Source organism: Somniosus microcephalus, chromosome 2 (genome assembly GCF_052327205.1).
Source record: "Somniosus microcephalus isolate GS21.2 chromosome 2, FLI_Smic_1.0, whole genome shotgun sequence".
Taxonomy (NCBI): Eukaryota; Metazoa; Chordata; class Chondrichthyes; order Squaliformes; family Somniosidae; genus Somniosus; species Somniosus microcephalus.
Genome location: NC_140988.1, coordinates 194,842,645 through 194,863,488, shown reverse-complemented (window position 1 = coordinate 194,863,488; position 20,844 = coordinate 194,842,645).

Below are 20,844 nucleotides of genomic sequence, written 5' to 3'. Positions count from 1 at the left end.
ACAGAGAAATGGCAGCCAGGAACGATCTGTACACGGCAAGGACCTCTAATGTATACCGTGGACGTTGGAGAGAGCATTGTAAGACGCCATGCTGACCAGATTCTAGAGTCACTGGAAAACGTCAATTCCACTCCACGATCCGATACACCTGGTGATGAAACCGAAGTACCAATTGCATCTACCTCAGAATCGGGAATATTGGAAGCAGACGAACCCAACAACGACGTTGATTCCGAATCAACTCTGCCAGAAGAACCTGATACCCCAAAGAGGCATTATCCAGACAGAATCAGGAAGCCTCCTCAAAGACTGAATTTATAATTGCTTAACTTCAGCTAATTTTATTTAGCTTAATTTCAGCTAATGAAATTTTATTAACTAAATTTTTTATAATGGAGAAGATCCTCACACCAGCATGCCTGGACCTGGACAGTCGGGAAGCGGACGCTTCCACCAAGTTTGCTCACTGGCTCACGTGCTTCGAGACATTCCTGACTGCCTCCACTGCGGTCGAAACGGATGCGGACAAACTGTCTGTCCTGATCTCCAAGGTGAACCACCGAGTGTACTCAGTCATCCGGGACGCGACCTCGTACACAGCCGCCCTCCAGCTCCTCAAGACCCAGTACACGCGCCCTGTGAACAAAGTATACGCCAGGCACCTTCTGGGGAGTCGCAAGCAACAACCTGGGGAATCGACTGAGGAATACCTCCAAGCACTGTCCGTGCTTGGCCGGGCCTGTGGGTGTAAGGCGGTAACGCCCACTAAGTACACGGAGGAACTGATCCGGGATGCCTTCGTAGCGGGCCACAGGTCCAACTACACCAGACAGCGACTGCTGGAGCAGAGTGACCTCACCCTCGACAAAGCCTCCGACATCGCACTAACGCTGGACGCAGCCTACCGGGGCATGGATGCCTACTCCTCTGCACCGTGGACGCCGCGGGGAACGACAACCTGGGACACGGTAGGACAGCCCCATAGCACCGTGCCACCCCAGCCACAGCCCAACAACGGCCCAACTACCGCAGCAGTGTCCCAAAGCCAGACAGCAGTATCCCAAGGCCAGAAATGCTACTTCTGTGGCCAGGCCAAACACCCCAGAGTGCGCTGCCCGGCGAAGAATGCAACCTGCTCGGGCTGCGGGAAAAAGGGACACTACGCCAGCGTCTGCAAGGCCAAAGCCACCCCGAACGCCAGCAGCGCCGCGTGTGGGCCGTGCGAGCCGCCATCTTGGGCCTCCCCAGCCATGTGCGAACCACCGCAGCAGCAGCCATCTTGGACGACTCCAGCCACATGGGAATCATGGGCGCCGCCATCTTGGACACCAGCCGGGACGCAGCAGACCGCCAACCCCCCCCCATCTGATACTCGCAGCGACACACCGACCCCTACGCTGGCCTCTGTGACGCTGGACCAAACGAGACCGCACCAGCTAGCTCGGTCCAAAATGGACGTTAAGGTAAACGGCCATGCAATAAACTGCCTTTTTGACTCCGGGAGCACAGAGAGCTTCATCCACCCCGACACGGTGCGGCGTTGCTCTCTCCCAGTCCTGCCTGCGCACCAGCGGATTTCTATGGCCTCCGAGTCCCAGTCAGCGGACATTGGCGGCTACTGCGTGGTGACACTAGTAGTAGACGGGACTGTGTTCAATAATTTTAAACTCCTGGTCCTGCCCGACCTCTGCGCTGCCGTTCTACTGGGGTTGGATTTCCAGTGCCACCTCAAAAGCGTTACGATGGCGTACGGTGGCCCCCTCCCCCCACTCACAGTCCGCAGCCAGCAGCCTCCAAATTGCCCGCCGCGCACTAGATGCAACCTCTCCACACTCAGAGTCCCACCCCCCCCACTGTTTGCTAACCTCACCCCCGACTGTAAGCCCATCGCCACAAAGAGCAGGCGATACAGTGCCGGGGACAGGGTTTTCATCAAAACCGAAGTGGAACGGCTCCTGAAGGAGGGGATTATTGAGGGCAGCTCCAGCCCCTGGCGAGCCCAGGTTGTGGTCGTTAAGACCGGCGAGAAACAACGCCTGGTCATCGACTACAGCCAAACAATAAACCGCTACACCCTGCTGGACGCCTACCCACTCCCCCGCATAGCTGACATGGTCAACCAGATCGCGCAGTACCGCGTCTTTTCGACCATTGACCTGAAATCAGCGTACCACCAGCTCCCCATCAGCCCTGAAGACCGCCAGTATACTGCTTTTGAGGCAAACGGCCGCCTCTATCACTTCCTTAGGGTTCCCTTCGGCGTTACCAACGGGGTCTCCGTCTTCCAAAGGGAGATGGACCGGATGGTCGATCAAAACGAGCTGCAGGCCACTTTCCCTTACCTAGATAATGTGACCATCTGCGGCCATGACTTGCAGGACCATGACGCAAACCTCGAGAAATTCCTCCGCACCGCCCAACTCCTGAACCTGACATATAACAAGGAGAAGTGCATATTCCGCACAGACCGCCTCGCCATCCTTGGCTGTGTTGTAGAACACGGGGTCATCGGTCCCGACCCGGACCGGATGCGTCCCCTTATGGAACTCCCACTGCCCCACTGCCTAAAAGCTCTGAAGAGGTGCCTAGGGTTTTTTTCCTACTACGCTCAGTGGGTCCCCTACTATGCAGACAAAGCCCGTCCGCTGATCAAGTCCACCTCTTTTCCCGTGACGGCAGAGGCCCGCTTAGCCTTCCACCGTATCAAGGAAGACATTGCCAAAGCCACCATGCACGCAGTGGACGAATCCATCCCCTTCCAGGTGGAAAGCGATGCGTCCGACTTCGCTCTGGCCGCCACCCTTAATCAGGCGGGGAGACCTGTGGCATTCTTCTCACGAACCCTCCAGGGCCCGGAGACCAGACACTCCGCGGTCGAGAAGGAGGCCCAGGCTATCGTGGAGGCTGTGCGTCATTGGAGGCACTACCTGGCCGGAAAACGATTTACCCTGCTCACTGACCAGCGTTCAGTTGCTTTTATGTTCAACAACAAGCAGAGGGGCAAAATCAAAAATGACAAGATCTTGAGGTGGAGAATCGAACTTTCCACCTACAATTACGAGATCTTGTACCGGCCTGGGAAGCTCAATGAACCCCCAGATGCCCTATCGCGTGGCACCTGCGCCAGCGCGCAGATCGATAGGCTGAGGGCCCTCCACAATGACCTCTGCCACCCGGGGGTCACCAGGTTCTTCCACTTCATCAAGGCCCGCAACCTGCCTTACTCCATTGAGGAGGTCAGGACCATGACCAAGAACTGCCAAGTCTGCGCTGAGTGCAAACCGCACTTTTATAGACCAGACAGAGCCCACCTGATAAAAGCCACTCGCCCTTTCGAACGCCTGAGCGTCGATTTTAAAGGGCCTCTCCCCTCCTCCGACCGCAATGTGTACTTCCTCAACATCATTGACGAGTACTCCCGGTTCCCGTTCGCTATCCCCTGCCCGGACATGACCAGTGCCACGGTCATTAAATGTCTGAACAGCCTCTTCACCCTGTTCGGTTTCCCCAGCTATATCCATAGCGACCGGGGCTCATCGTTTATGAGCGACGAACTCCGCCAGTACCTGCTCGCTAGGGGTATAGCCACAAGCAGGACCACCAGTTACAACCCCCGGGGGAACGGACAGGTGGAAAGAGAGAATGCAACTGTTTGGAAGGCTGCCCTACTAGCCTTAAAGTCTAGGGGCCTTCCGACCTCCCGCTGGCAGGAGGTGCTCCCCGATGCGCTCCACTCGATTCGGTCACTTCTCTGCACTGCCACCAATGCCACCCCTCACGAGAAAATGTTTGTCTTCCCAAGGAAGTCCACATCGGGGACATCGTTACCGCCATGGCTGACGTCCCCAGGGCCGGTACTACTGAGAAGACACGTGAGGGCCAATAAAACGGACCCCCTGGTCGAGAGGGTCGACCTCCTCCACGCCAACCCCCAGTACGCTTACATTGCGTACCCGGACGGGCGGGAGGACACAGTCTCCATACGAGACCTCGCACCCTCGGGGACCGCTGTAACCCACTACCCATTACCACCCCCCCCCACGACCCGATATCCAACTTCAGCACGGTGGCATAGTGGTTAGCACTGTTGCCTCACAGCGCCAGGGACCCGGGTTCGAATCCGGCCTCGGGTGACTGTCTGTGTGGAGTTTGCACATTCTCCCCGTGTTTGCGTGGGTTTCCTCCGGGTGCTCCGGTTTCCTCCCACAGTCCAAAGATGTGCGGGTTAGGTTGATTGGCTATGATAAATTGACCCTTAGTGTTAGGGGGATTAAATACGTGGGGTTACGGGGATCGGGTGGGATATGTGTTGGTGTTGGTGTTACGGGGATCGGGTGGGATATGTGTTGGTGTAGGCTCGATGGGCCGAAATGGCCTCTATCTGCACTGTAGGGTTTCTGTGATTCTGTGATTCTGTGAATGTATGTGACGACTGTAATTGTAAATATGTTATTTAATTATTAATCGAATGTTATGTACTGCTTAGCTAAAAGGGGAGGAATTGTAGTGTATGTACTTTGCAGAAGGAACTATATTCTGCAGCCCCTGTATACTGCAGTACCAGTAGTGACCACCCCTGTATATAAGCCTATGAAGTAACTTTGCATAGTTAGTTCCAGTTTGTCTCCACTCAGTAAAGACCTGTTATAACCAACTCCTGCAGTCCGTGTCTCAATTACACATGGACATAATAAGAAACATGGTGGGTGGGCAGTTAAAATTACCAGTCTGAAAGCCACCAGGATTGTAACATCTGCAATTTTAACCTGCTCTCCTGAACAAGCAGCAAGAACACATGCCAGGAGCCAACAAGATCCTTCTTGACATCGTTGAGATCCAACGGTAATTTAAACTCAAGCCTGAGTGGGGAATCCACCTGGAGTTAAAATCGGGGCCCTGGTGCACGAGATTGGAGGGAAAAAGTGGTGATAAGTACAGCACTATGGCCGAGAAATTCAGTTGCGTGCGCCAGCCGTTAGCGCCTTAGGAGGAGTAGATCTCGAGCGCTAGGCGCTTAGCGACCGGGCGCAGCGTGATCTGCGCCTCCCCCCAACTTCAGTAGACATTTAGCGCCGGCGCAATGTCTTTGCGCGCGCTCAGCTGCGCGCGCAGATCATGACGTCATTTCCTCGTGCAACGCCCTTTGGGCGCCCCAAACCGGAACTTCAGTCGCGCCGCCCCATTGTGCGCCTGGCGGCCCTAAGGACTGTGGAGTGGAACGGTGCACAGCCGATGCGGGCCGCGGGGAGCACAAATTAAAGGGCACTTCCCCTGCACTATAAAGGCCAGCCATTTTGCAGCACTCACTCTTTTGAGACGGATTTTTGGAGAGAGACCAAGGTAGAGAGCTTACTGCTTTGGCCCAACACTAGGACAGGTATTTCTGGCTTCAGGCCACAGCTTTGTAATTCTCATTGCCTTCATTGAGATTTCATTGTTTGCCAGCATATTATGGGGGCTGTCGACGCTGGCTTTCAGCATTACGTCCAAAGGGCTCACAGACGCCGTGAGAGAGTGGCAGCCCTGGCTAGACGCAGAGGGGGCAACAGGCGTCGGCAAGGGACGCCTTACCCACTCAGGGTATACCGCCAGCAGTTCTCCTATGTCAACATGTCTGACGAGCAGTGTGTTAGGAGGCTGCGATTCAGAAGGGAGGTGGTCACAGAGATCTGCCAGCTGCTTCACAGAGATCTCCGACCACAGCTGAGGTGCAGGACGTTTCTGTCGGTGGCAGTGAAGGTGACAGTGGCTCTGAACTTCTATGCCACCAGCTCCTTCCAATCCGCTGCTGGGGACATTGCTAACATCTCCCAGTTCGCCGTGCATTGCTGCATCCGCCAGGTGACCAATGCCCTTTTCAGAAGGAGACGTCAATTCATCTCCTTCCCCATGACCCTGGAGAAGCAGCAGCAGCGTGCAATGGGATTTGCAAGAATAGCAGACTTCCCCATGGTGCAGGGCGCCATTGACTGCAAGCATGTGGCTTTGCGGGCACCGCTGGAGAATGCCGAGGATTACCGCAACCGGAAGGGCTACCATTCCCTTAACGTACAGCTGGTGTGTGACCACAGGCAGCGCATCCCAGCTGTCAATGCCTGCTTTCCAGGCAGCAGCCACGATGCCTTTATCCTGCGACAGACAGCTGTGGCTGACATGTTCCAGGCACAGCCTCACCCAAGAGGATGGCTTATCGGGGACAAAGGCTATCCTTTGTGTACCTGGCTCATGACCCCGCTCCGCGCGCTGAGGACCCCTGCTGAAGAGGCATACAACGAGAGCCATCAAGCGACCAGGAACATCATCGAACAAACAATTGGCGTCCTGAAGCAACGGTTCCGCTGCCTGGATCATTCCGGCGGAGCCCTGCAGTATTCGCCGGAGCGAGTCTCCCATTTCGTCATCGTTTGCTGCATGCTGCACAACCTGGCTATCCGCAGGACTCAGGAACTGCCACCTCAGGTTGGAGCACCACCTCAGAAGGAGGAGCAGGAGGAGCAGGAGGAGGAGGAGGAGGACCAGCACAGGAGGGACGCACAAGGTGCAAGGGCCACCCGTCGGTGGCTTATTGAACGTATGTTCTAGGCCCCCTGTCAGGGAATGGCTTGTGCCAATGAAAGAACATGAATGCAGCCGCTCCGCAAGCCCTCAGCTGGTTAAGGCAACCAAAACTTCAACGTTCAAACATGGACAATATGAATAAAGAAAATTGTTTATTGCAGAAACTCAGAGCCCTTCCCACATGAAAAACAAAAACAGAAGAAACCCCCAAAAAGCATTCAGACACATTACTCACTCCCACAACCTGGAGAGGATTAACAAATGTGTGAAACAAAAATGGCCGTCATCCTCAGCCTTCGTAAAAAACAAACATCACAGCCTCAGCCTTCAAACAACTAACATCAAATTCTCGGCCTCAAAAAACAAACACAACTGGGCACACATTCTACTCTTTGGCCCGAGAGGGCGATGCCTTGGGCATCTTTGTGTGGCCCCTGCCCGCCCTGCTGCTCCTCCTCAAAGTGAGCCCAGTGGCTGCAGCAAGGCTGGGGGAAGGCTCCTGAGGGGCACATGGCGTGACGGCAGATGCCCTTGGGGGTCGGCCTAGATGAGCTCTGGCCCTCGAGGGGCCGGCTGGTGACTGCTGCAGCTGTGGCTGGGCAGCATCAGTCTGTCCAGCAGTTCGTGGCAGCTCCACTGGGGGAGTGGCAGTGGCGGCAGCAGGAATGGCGGCAAGCTGGCTGATGGCAGGCGCTCGCTGGTCGCCTGAGACACTGGCAGTCGCCCGGGCCAGCACTGCAGCATGCGCAGCAATCTGCTGAAGGACAGACCGCTGTGCTGCTGCAGCGCGGTGGGTGCCCTGGCGATGCCTGGCTGACGGAGCGAGTGTGGCAGCAGTTAGTGCCCGTGTTGACCTGGTCTGTGACCGCATCAGACCAGCCAGTGACTGGACGGCACCACTGATCATTTGGCTACTAGCTGCCTGAGCTGCCCCGATTTCCTCCAGACTTCTGGCCTGTGATGCCCCGAATTCCTTGACACTCTTCGCCAATGACTCTATGGCGTCAGGCATCCGTGCCACTACCCCCATGAGCTCTGTGTGCCTGCGCTCCGAGTCGACCGCCATTTCCTCGAGGAGGCGCACCTCCTCTGCGCTGACCGTCGCCGGACCGGAGACCGCACTCACCCTCTGGGGAGAAGGCCGCCGAGCTCCCCCACCCCTCCCGCGTTGCTGCAGGCCGCTGGGCCCAGGACCTGCACTCCCCACCGACCCTTCCTCCAGGGAAGACGTGTCCCCTACATCGCCATGGGTTGGCGCGGCTGAGGGTGCCACTGATGGCCCGCCTTCCTCTTCCTCCTCCTCTTCCTCCTCCTCCTCCTCCTCCTCCGACGAGGGGCTGACACTGGCAGCTTCGGGGACATCCTCCTCACCTGGCACCTCACCATCTGAAAGCAGGAAGGCAAAAGAGTAGCTTTTGAGTGAGGACAGGGCGTCTGCGAGGGAAGCATGAGTGGTGCCATTCACCGCATTGGTCGGACAGTGGCAACGGATGTTGATCTGATGCGCAAGTGGAACGAGAGAGGTCCAAAAGGTCATGTCCTTACCATTGGTGCCCAGAACAGGGTCGGCATCTCCAGTGGCAACGGGGCCAATGACACGGACTCCCATGATGCGCTCCACGCGCTGGTCTAGGTCGGTCAGCTCCTGGTGCCGAGGACCGCCTCCCCCGGTGGCAAGCTGGCTACGCTTATTGTTAGCCAGCTTGGCCTGCAAGAGAAAGGATGGCCTCTAAGTACGGTGTGTAGCCCTGATCTTGTCTGCACAGCCTCCCATGGTGGAATAGCTTGCACAGTGTGTAAAGTGCAGAATGTGCAATTGATGTTCATGCCAGTCCCATAGCTGCGGGATGAGGGCTGGCCATTAGGGCTTTCAGGTCCCTTTGCCCATAATGTGAGGTGCACATGCAAGGATGAGGAGGACACTGGAAAGGGTACTCACCCTGACAATCCTAGTGAGGTCATTAAACTTCTTCCTGCATTGTACAGGAGTCCTGCCAACCACACTGTTGGATGTCACCCTGTTGGAGACATCCCTCCAGGCTTTGCGGAAGACGCTGGTCACCGGTTTCTTGCCAGTGTCTGGAAACAAAATATGGCGTCTTCGCTCCACAGCGCGAACCAGCAGCCTCAGGTCAGCTTCAGTAAAGCGCTGCGCTCTTTCCCGGGCCTTCTGCATCGTCCTGGTCGCTAAATAGGTGCAGCAGCAGTGCTCAGGCCTAGCTGGAGGGCTGCAGTGTCCAGGGCATGGCAGCCAAACAACTCGACCCTTCCCCCTTTAAGAGATGGCCGGCGCCAGTGTGTCTGCCGTCAATCAACAAATGACCGCACCTGCGCTGCGCCCGGCCTCGGCGGTATCGCTCAGCACCGCCGACTTTGCGCCTAAAGATAGTCGTGCATCGCCAGTTTTAGCGCTGCAGCAACCTCTTAGGGCGATGCAACTGAATATCGGCGAAGTGGCCTCGACTTTGCGCCGGACGCAAACTTCAGCGGCCGCCCGACTTTACCGCCCCAAAAGTGGCGATACTGAATTTCTAGCCCTATGAATTTAAGGCTGCCACCACCCATTCCTGCCCGCTGGACTGAGTTAAAATTGGCCCTATCACCTCTTACAGGAGACATTTGGGGTAGATTTTCTTTCAGGTGGTAATGTGAGCGAAAAGTTGGAAAGAGTATAAATAAGTTTTTCCACTTTATATTTACACTAACATTTTTGCTCATTTTAGTGACCACAGAAATTTATGTCAATATTTCTTTTGCCATTAAAGCTTTTTAATAATAAATTATAAAATATATTTGGATGGAAATGTATTGTTTGTATATGTTACTTGGACATTTCTAACCTCTAATTAAATCAAATAAACATACCATAATAAAATTTAGGTCCCAGGTCTTATTTACACTATCTACATATGGTTAAAGTCATGTTGATTCACACTGAGTTGATTTCACAACATTTATTCTCATTTGTTTATGCACTCGATAATATCAAATTACCACATGCATTGTGGTTTTCCTTAGGCTAGAAAGAAACTAGTGATTTGTATGAAACTATTTATACCATCCTGATTCAAATCATTTTATGCACAGCTTGCATTCAACGAGCTTGAGAAAGTGGTAATTTTTACTCCAAACTAGGCTCAGGATAACAACAAAAACTTTCATTTATATAGCGCCTTTATTGTAGTAAAATATTCCAGGGCACTTCACAGGAGCATAATCAGACAAAAACTGACACTGAGCCAAAGAAGGAGGCATTAGGCCAGGCAAATATAAGCTTGCTCAAAGATGTAGGTTTTAAGGCGGAGAGAGTGGTGGAGAAGCGGAGATGTTTCAGGAGTGAATTCCAGAGCTTAGCGCCTAGATGGCTGAAAACACGGCCACGGGTGAAGGAAGTGGGGGATGCATAAGAGGTCAGATTTGGTGGAACGCAGAGTTCCCGAAGGGTTGTAGGGGTGAAGGAGTTTACAGAGAATGAGTGGAGCAAGGCCATGGAGGGATTTCAACACAAAGGAGAATTTTGAAATCGAGTCACTGATGGACTGGGAGCCAATGTAGGTCAGCAAGCACAGGGGTGATGGGTGAATGGGATTTGGTGTGTGAGTTAGGATAGAGGCAGAAATTTGCATGAGCTTAAGGTTATGGAGGGTGGAAGATCAGAGGTCAACCAGGAGAGCATTGGAATAGTCAAGTCTGGAGGCCCATCACTGCTATTAAGAATCCTGATTTATCGCTGTGGCAATATCTAACCCTGTCAGAATTTAAATTCATTATAGTTTTGAATCAGGTTTGAATGAATTAAAGAAAATGGTTCCAGTCACTGAATAAATTAAATTTGTGATAATCTTTCCCCACCAACCCCCTCCCCCCCTCACAGCCAAGCCTGATGTTGTCCTCACCCTGGTGTAGGATTTTCTGATTTGACAGAATCTCACTGCAACTTCAGCAGATGGGACTTCTGCTTGCCCCTCGCTCTGCTGCTAACTCTGGCCAATTTCCTGGAGGTCAGCCTAATTTTAATGATTTTTCTGGGCTTCGCGTAGGATTTCCATCTGTGTTGAGGAGTCTCCTTTGGCTGCCGCAGGGGCACTTCAAAATTTTGAAAATCCCAGGCTACAGCAGTATAATTGATAGTCTCGGTTTCTTTCATGCCCAGTGTTGCTATGTTAATGTTGGAAAATGCAACGTTTAATGTCACACTATAATTAACATGTAACTTAAATACACCCATCCATATTTGGGTAGATGTTTTTAGTAGCTGCTGTCACTTCTGCTGGAAAGTCTCAGAAGTGGTGTGCTGGTAGGGAGTGGCAGAATAGCTTCACAGACAGTTTTCCACCCTACCTCCAACTCACCCAAAATTAGATGAAGTGAAACCAGAAAATCCTGCCTTTGATGTCCACAAGAGCACACCTCCAGTAGGAGTTTTTGTATCATGACCAGGAGTGGGAATTGTGGCCAATTTTTCCTACCCTGACCGAGGGACACTGTGGCAAATTGTAGTGCCATGTTGCTAGCCCAGCTGAGATCAGCTAACTTAGCCATTGGAGCTGCAATAAAACCTAGGACTTTTCTGATATGTATTATATCTGAGAAGCAGTGACTGCATCTCAGCAATGAGGATGGCGGGTGATAACCCCATGAAGCAATCTTCATTTAAGAGCAATGGGGTTTAAATTGGCTAACCCCCTAAAACTGGTATGGGGATTGCAGTACGTGATTAACCAATTTATTGCGTTGCAGGTACCATGTTAAATTTGTGACATTTTAAATGATTGCACACTTACCACTGTTGCAAGCCTTGCACATACAACTCGCAGCATGCACACACTGTCAGCTATTAAACAATAACAGCCACATCACCCAAACATATTGCAGGACACTCTACCCTCTTTTTGCAGAAGGTGGTGCATAACAAGAGGCAGCAGGAAAGAACTGGGGAAGGGCAAGCTTGTCTGCATGTTTTCACCCCCACAGAGGGAACCATGCTGGCCACTATAGGAAGGGTAATCACTGAGGCCCTGGCCATTAGCAGTGCTAGAGGGATTGATGATGAGGGTACCTGCAAACCTAATCCTCCTTCTCTCATCCCAATTCTCCCTCATCCCACAATCTCTTCTGACTCACAAGTTGCAGATGGTGTCAGCATGCACTTCTTACTTTCTCCAATCGCCTCATCACAACCTAATCCTTGCTCTTTTTTAATTTCAGATAACCAAGAACTGGAATCTTCCCAGTCAGAGGAGGAACAGGAAGAGTCAGTGACAGTGAAGATGAAGAAACACCATCACTCGATCTTACATTCGCAGCCACCAGATCAGAGACTGACATTGCGCATATTTTAGAGGCTAGGATAGTAGACGGATCTGCATGTGGTGAGACACCGGGCACAAGTGTGCAGGAGCCAGGGCGTGGAGAAAGGATAGCGCAGGTGCTAGCTTGCTGGAGGGCGAGGTTGCACACTAGTTCTGCTGCAAAGGAGTCAGATGAGGACTTTGATGGGCCAGGCTCCAGAAGAAGGCTGATGGGTGTACATAACCAAATGCTTAGTGCACTGGACAGCCTGCGCACAATGTCAAGGAGCATGGAGATGTCCAACTTGGCACTGGCCTTTGTGCAGAGCTTGGAGCCCATCCTTTCCAACATGGAATGGATGGTCACTTCCATCAGCGCAATGATGGAACCCTCCATGATGCAGCATCTGATGGCTGATGTCACAGCTTTCACTGCAGCGCAAAAAGCTTCCATTGCAGCATTTTCTGCCGGTTTTTATTTTGCGCTGTCGGAAAGAAGACAATGTGATTGTCACTGATAGAGGAAAGGTAAGTAATGTGAGACTGTTGGTGAATGGAGAGGTGTTGTTGATGTTACTGGTGTTGCTCATGAATGTTTTGATCACATAGAGCCCGGACAGAAAAGGGCTGTCTTCGTTATATCCTCTCTTCCTCTTTGTGTTCCTCCACTTCCTGTTGCACTTCCTTCTCCTCCTCCACTTCCTCCTCTTCCTTGTGCTCCTGCTCCTCTGCTTCTTGCCTGATAGGTGGTGAGGACTGCTGTTCCTCATAATGGCCAGGTTGTGCAGCATACTACCACAAATCTTGATACCCACTCAGCTGAGTTCTGCAGGGCTCCTCCAGAGTGGTCCAGGTAGCGGAAGCATTGCTTGAGGATGCCCATGGTGTGCTCTATAATGTTCATTGTGACAGCATGGCTCTCATTGTAGGTCTGCTGTGCACATGTTCATGACTTCCTGACTGGAGTCATGAGCAATGTCATGAGTGGATAGCCCTTGTCGTTCAGTAGCCACACTTTGACTTGCCATGGTGTGTCAAATACAGGTGACACTGAGGACTGCTGCAGATTGGAATCGTGACTGCTGCCGTGATAACGGGCATTCATCTGCATGATACACTGCCTGTGGTCGCACACCAGCTGCATATTGAGGGAGTGGAATCCTTTTCGGTTCATGAAAATGGCAGAGTTCACAATAGCACCCTGTATTATATGGAAGCCTGCAATCTGTGCAAGCCCTTGTGCTCACTCCATCTGCTTGCTTGTCTCTGGCAAGAGGGCATGAGATTAAACTGTTACTCAGTTTATAGAGAGCCTCAGTGATGTTCCTTATGCAAAGTGCGAGATGTTGCATATATCTCCAGCAGCAGCCTGGAAGGAGCCAGATTCATAAAAGTTAAGAGCCACAGTCACCTTAACAGCCACAGACAATGCTGTCTTTGTCATGCTTTGAGGTTGCAGTTGTGGCTGCAGCAGTTGGCAGATTTCAGTTGCGAACTCTTGTGAAGTGAAGACGTCTCGTGCATTGGTCCTCATTGAATTTGAGGTAAGAGAATTACTCCCTAAAGTCCCTTAGCAGATATGGCCTCCTGCTGAGAGCCCTTCTGCCCCTTCTCCTCCTCCCTCTTCGAGCAGCATGTCCTGCTCTGTGTTCCCTCTGCTCATTCCCCCAGTCATGCTCAATTCCCAGAGGAAGCCCTACCAGGCAACCCATGTCTGGAATACACCTTGTTTCAGTACAAGCTCTTAAGTCAACATAAAAGTACTTCAGCGCCAGCCAGACTCCCTGTAGACTATTCAGGCATGTAAACAGTAAGCGGGTATTAAGAGGCGTGGTGGGGCCTATTAGGGACAAAGAAGGTTATATATGCTTAGAGGTGCAGGGCAAGGCTGGAATACTCAATGAGTACTTTGCATCAGTGTTTGCTAAGGAGGTGGATGCTGACAAAATATTGGTAGAAGTGGAAAAGGTAGAAGCAATAGAAGGGGTGAAAATTGATAGACAGGATGTATTAGAAAGGCTGGGTATGCTTAGAGTGGATAAGTTGCTTCGTCCAGATGGCTTGCATCCCAGGTTGCTAAGGGAATTGGGGGAGGAGATAGCAGAAGGGCTTGCCATAGTTTTCCAATTTCCCTAGATGCGGGGGAATTACCTGAGGATTGAAAAGTGGCAAATGTGACACCATTGTTCAAGAAAGGGTGGAAGGACAATCCTAGTAACTACAGGCCGGTCAGTTTAACATCAGTGGTGGGTAAAGCCTTAGGAACAATAATCAAGGAAAAAATTAATGGGCACTTGGAGAGGTTTAAGCTAATTGAGAGCCAACACATATTTGTAAAAGGCAGATTGTGTTTGACTACTCTAATTGAATTTTTTGATGAAGTAACAGGGAGGATTGGTGAAGGAAATGCAATGGATGTTTTCTACATGGATTTTAAGAAGGTGTTTGACAAACTACCACATAGAAGACTGCTAAACAAAATTGAGGCTCATGGAATAGGTGGGTCAGTGGCAGCTTGGATAAGGAATTGGCTTAAGGACAGAAAACAGCGAGTTGTAATAAATGGCTGTTTTTCCAGACTGGAGGATGGTAGACAGTGGTGTTCCCCAAGGGTCAGTGCTGGGGCCACTGCTTTTTTGACATATAAATGACCTGAATATTGGAATACAGAGTAGAATTTCTAAATTTGCCGATGACACAAAACTTAGGGGTGTGGCAAACAGTGAGGATGATACCAATCAACTGTAACAGGACACAGAAAGGCTAGCAGAATGGGCAGACAAGTGGCAGATGGAATTTAATACAGAGAAGTGTGAGGTGATGCATTTTGGCAGAAGGGGAGGCAATATACACTTAATGACACTGTTTTAAAGAGTGTGCAGGGACAGAGGGACCTGGGGGTTAATGTGCATAGGTCCCTGAATGTGGTGGGACATATTGAGAGAGTGGTTAGCAAAGCATATGGGATCTTGGGCTTCATAAATAGAGGTATTGAGTACAAAAGTAGAGAAGCTATGCTGAACCAGTATAAAGCGCTGGTTAGGCCACAACTGGAGTATTGCGTCCAGTTCTGGTCACCACACTTTAGGAAGGATTTGAAGGCACTTGAGAGGGTGCAGAGGAGATTTAACAGAATGGTTTCAGGGATGGGGGATCTGAGCTATAAGGACAGGTTGGAGAAGCTGGATTTGTTTTCATTAGAGCAAAGGAGGTTGAGAGGTGATTTGATAGAGGTGTACAAGATTATGACGGGTTTGGATTGGCTAGACAGGGAAAGGCTGTTCCCACCAGTTGATGGTACAAGGACTAGGGGACACAGATTTAAATTTTTGGGCAAGAGATACAGGGGGGAAGTGAGGAAAAACTTTTTTACACAGCGAATGGTGAGGACCTGGAACTCGCTGCTGACGGAAGTGCTGGAAGCAGAGACACTCAATGTTTTCAAGGGGAGACTGGATAGGCACTTGAGGGAAATAAACTTGCAGGGCTATGGGGATAGAGCGGGGGAATGGGACTGACTGAGCTGCTCTACAGAGAGCTGCCACGGACTCGATGGGCTGAATGGCCCCCTTCTGTGCCGTTAAGACTCTATGACTAACTTTAGCCAAGCATAGGAAAGCTCCAAAATAGCGTACAATCGCACCAGAAATAGCCAGAAGAAATAATCCAGCAACTAACCTGGAAGTAACCGATGATCCCTTTAAGTAGTGCTGATGGGAGGGTTCTTCATTCTACTCAACGTCATGTTCACCTGTCCGAGGGTAAGACAGGGCATTGGCTGGAGTGTGGCATTGAAAAATGGCAGCGCTGGCATCAAATCAGTGTTACACAATGAGTGATGTCATAATCTGCCTGCTCTGCATGCTGCCAGTGGTCGTTTGGTGCGCACATGCAAACCCCTTTACTAAGATGGTGTCCTGCGCACTTCCCATCGGAAGCGTGTGCGCACATCTTAGATCCCATTTTCAAGCGTTAGGTGGCCGCGTAGCTACTGAGCCCAATTTAGACCCCAATGTTTCATAGACCATTTGAGCTGCACATTTTGCATTGCTGTGATGCAGTTTTATTTTTGCAACATTACAGAATGTGCAGTAGAACCTGTAGGAGTTCAGGTTTTGCCTTAACATTGAGGCTATCTCCACTCAACTTGGGCTTTGGACTAGCTGCAGTATAACTTTAAGCAGTGCCAAAAGTTCTATTTAAACTTTAAAATGAAAGTTTCAGATGCTCCCAGGTGATCTGTATTAAAGATCTTGAGTGGTAATGTTCTGCACATGTATTTAAATGTACATGTACAGTGCTTTGTTTTCCACAACTTAAGAATGGTGCTGTCAGTTACACTATCTTCAAAGCAGATACCACCTTCAAACCGTCGCTGCAGTCTAACTGCAGCATATGATCACATTTTAGTCCTTGGACCTTTAAGATCAAACACTTTAGTTTCCTATCCATATCACAAATACTTTGTTAATCAAATCACTTTGTAAATAGGGATGCTATGATTGCAAATCAAGGGTAAAAATGTATGTATGCTGTTTAGTTCAGCATTAATACTGACAGTAAGAATACCATGGTCAAGAATAACATTATGGCCTAGAAATTCAGTTGGGCGCGCCAGCCGTTACCGCCTTAGGAGGAGTAGATCTCGAGCTCTAGGCGCTTATCGCCCGGGCGCAGCACGATCTGCGCCTCTCCCCAACTTCAGGACACATTTAGCGCCGGTGCAAAGTCTTAGCGCGTGCCCTGCTGCGCGCGCAGATCATGACGTCATTTAATAGTGCAACGCCCTTTGTGCGCCCCAAACCGGAACTTCACTCGCGCCGGCCCATTGTGCGCCGGGCGGCCCTAACGACTGTGAAGTGGAACGGTACACAGCCGAGCCGGGCCGCAGGGAGCGCTAATTAAAGGGCACTTACCCTGCACTATAAAGGCCAGCCATTTTGCAGCATTCACTCTTGTGCCACGGTTTTTTGGACAGAGACCAAGGAGGAGAGCTTACTGGTTTGGACCAACACTAGGACAGGTATTTTTGGCTCAGGCCAGAGCTTAGCAATTATCTTTGCCTTCATTGAGAGCTCAGTGTTTGCCAGCATATAATGGGGGCTGCATTGGGTGCCAACGCTGACTTTCAGCCTTATGCCAGAAGGGCTTACAGACGCCGTGAGAGAGTGGCAGCCCTGGCTAGACGCAGAGGGGGCAACAGGCGTCGCCAACTGAGGCCTTACCCACCCAGGGTATACCGCCAGCAGTCCTCCTATCTGACCATGTCTGCCGCGATGTGTGTTAGGAGGCTGCGATTCAGAAGGGAGGTCGTTGCAGACATCTGCCAGCTGCTTCACAGAGATCTGCAGCCACAGCTGATGCGCAGGACGTCTCTGTCGGTGGCAGTGAAGGTGACGGTGGCTCTCAACTTCTATGCCACCGGCTCCTTCCAATCCGCTGCTGGGGACATCGCTAACATCTCCCAGTTCGCCGTGCATTGCTGCATCCGCCAGGTGACAGAAGCACTTTTCAGAAGGAGACATCAATTCATCTCCTTCCCCATGACCCTGGACAAGCAGCAGCAGCGTGCAGTGGGATTTGCAAGAATAGCGGGCTTCCCCATGGTGCAGGGCGCCATTGACTGCACGCATGTGGCTTTGCGGGCACCTCTTGAGCATGCCGAGGATTACCGCAACCGGAAGGGCTACCATTCCCTCAATGTACAGCTGGTGTGTGACCACAGGCAGCGCATCCTAGCTGTCAATGCCCGCTTTCCAGGCAGCAGCCACGATGCCTTTATCCTGCGACAGACAGCTGTGGCTGACATGTTCCAGGCACAGCCTTCCCCAAGAGGATGGCTTATCGGGGACAAAGGCTATCCTTTGTGTACCTGGCTCATGACCCCGCTCCGTGCGCCCACGACCCCTGCTGAAGAGGCATACAACGAGAGCCAGCAAGCGACTAGGAACCTCATAGAACAAACAATCGGCGTGCTCAAGCAACGGTTCCGCTGTCTCGATCGCTCCGGGGGAGCCCTCCAGTATTCGCAGGATCGAGTCTCCCAATTCGTCGTCGTTTGCTGCATGCTGCACAACCTGGCTATCCGCAGGACTCAGGCACTGCCACCTCACGTTGGACCACCACCTCAGGAGGAGGAGCAGGAGGAGCATGAGGTGGAGGAGGACGAGGAGTACCAGCCCAGGAGGGAGGCACAAGGTCCAAGGGCCGCCCGTCGGCGGCTTATTGAACGTCACTTCTAGGCCCCCTGTCAGGGAATGGCTTGTGCCAATGAAAGAACATGATTGCAGCCGCTCCGCAAGCCCTCAGCCGGTTAAGGCAACAAACACTTCAAAGATCAAACATGGACAATGTTAATAAATAAAATGCTTTATTGTTCAAACTCAGCTCCCTTCCCACATGAAAACCAAAAACAGACGAAACCCCCAAAAAACACTCAAGCAAATTACTCGCTCCCACAACCTGGAGAGGATTAACAAAATAGTGCAACTAAAATGGCCGTCATTCTCGGCCTTCGTAAAAAACAAACATCACATCATCGGCCTTCAAAAAACAAACATGCAAATCTCGGCCTCAAAAAACAAACACAACTGGCCACACATTCGACTATTTGGCCCGCTAGGGCGATGCCTTGGCCATCTTTGTGTGGCCCCTGCCCGCCCTGCTGCTCCTCCTCAAAGTAAGGCCATTGGCTGCTGCAAGGCTGGGGGCAGGCGCCTGAGGGGCACATGTCGTGACGGCAGATGCCCTTGGGGGTCGGCCTAGTCGAGGTCTGGCCGTCGAGCGGTCGGCTGTTGAATGCTGCAGCTGTGGCTGGCCAGCATCAGTCGCTGCAGTAGCTCCTGCCAGCTCCACTGGGGGAGTGGCAGTGGCGGCTGGAGGAATGCGGGCAAGCTGGCGGATGGCAGGCGCTCGCTGGTCGCCTGAGACACTGGCACTTGCCCGGGCCAGCACTGCAGCATGCGCACCAATCTGCCGAGGGACAGACCACTGTGCTGCTGCAGCGCGCCGGGTGCCCTGGCGATGCCTAGCTGACACAGCGAGTGTGGCAGCAGTGAGTGCCCGTGTTGACCTGTTCACTGACCGCATCAGAGCAGCCATTGACTGGACGGCACCACTGATCACCTGGCCAGTCGCTGCCAGAGCTGCCCCGAATTCCGCCCGACTCGCTGCCTGATCTGCCCCGAATTCCGCCCGACTGATGGCCTCTGAGGGCCCGAACTCGGTCACACTCCGAGAGAGGGACTCAATGGCCTCAGGCAACCGTGCCACTGCCGCCATGAGCTCCGTGTGCCGGCGCTCCGAGTCCGCGGACAAGTCCTCGAGGCGTTCCATCTCCTCGGCGAAGACCATCTCCAGACTGGGGGCCAGACTCTCCCTCTGGGGAGAAGGCCGCCGAGCTGGCCGACCCTTCCTGCGTTGCTGTTCGCCGCTGGACCCAGCAATTGGACTCCCCTCCGACGCATCCCCCCTCTGGGGAGAAGGCCGCCGAGCTTCCACCCCCCTCCCGCGTTTCTGCAGGCCACAGGTCCCATGAGCTCCCCTCCCCTTCGAAACTTCCGCCACGCTCCCCTCCAGGGAAGACGTTGTGGTGTATGTAACCTGTTCCACCTTAAGAGAACTTAAGCCTGTTCCACCTTAGGAGATGTATTACTTTCTCTGGCTGCTGTATACGTAATACCGGTGGTGACCACAACGGTATATAAGCACTGTGTAGTAATATTGTATTCAGTATAGTCCCGACCTCCAACCAGTAAAGACCTGTTCAATTTACTCTTGTAGTCTGTGTAGTAATTATCACTATAACACACAGACTTAACAGTGGCGACGAGTCCGATTCTTACCCTGCGGCAGTTATTTCCACGGCGGCTTCGTCCACAGACAGGACGTCGAAGAGAGGTTTCCACCCTCATCACCCTACTGGAAGACACGTCGAGCGGCAGGCATCGAGAAACCGGAGTGCAGAAGACATCCTGACCTCGAAGCCTCCATCAGTGACTGTCAGCTTTCTTCTTTCTACCTCGGTGGTGGGTAAGCCGGGCAGCGACGCAACAGAAAGTCAACCGCGTTGGCTGTACAGACGGGGCTGGGAAGACGGAGGAATAAGGGCGGTGAGATCGATCGCGACCGGAGCTAAGGGCCGGGCCGCTTTCGAGCGAGAGGCGCAGCGCGGGGACATCGATCGCGACCGGAGATAAGGGCCGCATTCGGGCTAAAAGGCGCAGCGTCTGGGGAAACTGAAGGCGCGAGAGACGCGGTGAAGCGGAGACAGCGTCGGGGGACGGTTGAAGACCGCCAACCGTGGGAAAACCGCCATTTTGTTGGCGGAGGACAACGACAAGAGCAGGAAGCCGCCATCTTGGATAACATAAAAATACAATAAATTGCAACGATGCCTAAACATGGGAACATTAATACCTTTGATAGTGACATCGAAGATTGGGCCATGTATGTAGAACGCATACAAAATTATTGTAAGGCAAATAAAATTCCTGATGCAGATAAAGCACTAACATTATTAAATTTAATGGGTGCGAAGACATACGGGCAATTGAAACACCTGTTATCACCAGATGAACCGGCGGATAAGACGTTCGATGAGATTGTTACTGTCCTGAAAAATCATCTAAACCCCACGCCGCTGATGCTAGCGGAACGATTTAAATTTTACGACAGAAGGCAGCTGCAGAATGAAAGCAATGCTGAATATTTGATGGAATTACGTAAGCTAGCAAAATATTGTCAGTTTGGAACGGGACTGACAGAGGCACTACGAGATAAATTTGTGTGTGGTTTATTTAAACAGGATACACAAAAGCGACTGCTCGAGGAGAATGAGCTGACGCTTGAGAAGGCGGTCACTATGGCAGCAGCACACGAAGCCGCAGCGAGAGGCACGGCAGTAATGCAGCTACGGTCACCGGAACTCGGTACAAACAAATTGGGTTTGAATTCTGTCAAATGACATCATTGTGGAAAGACAACGCACGATCAG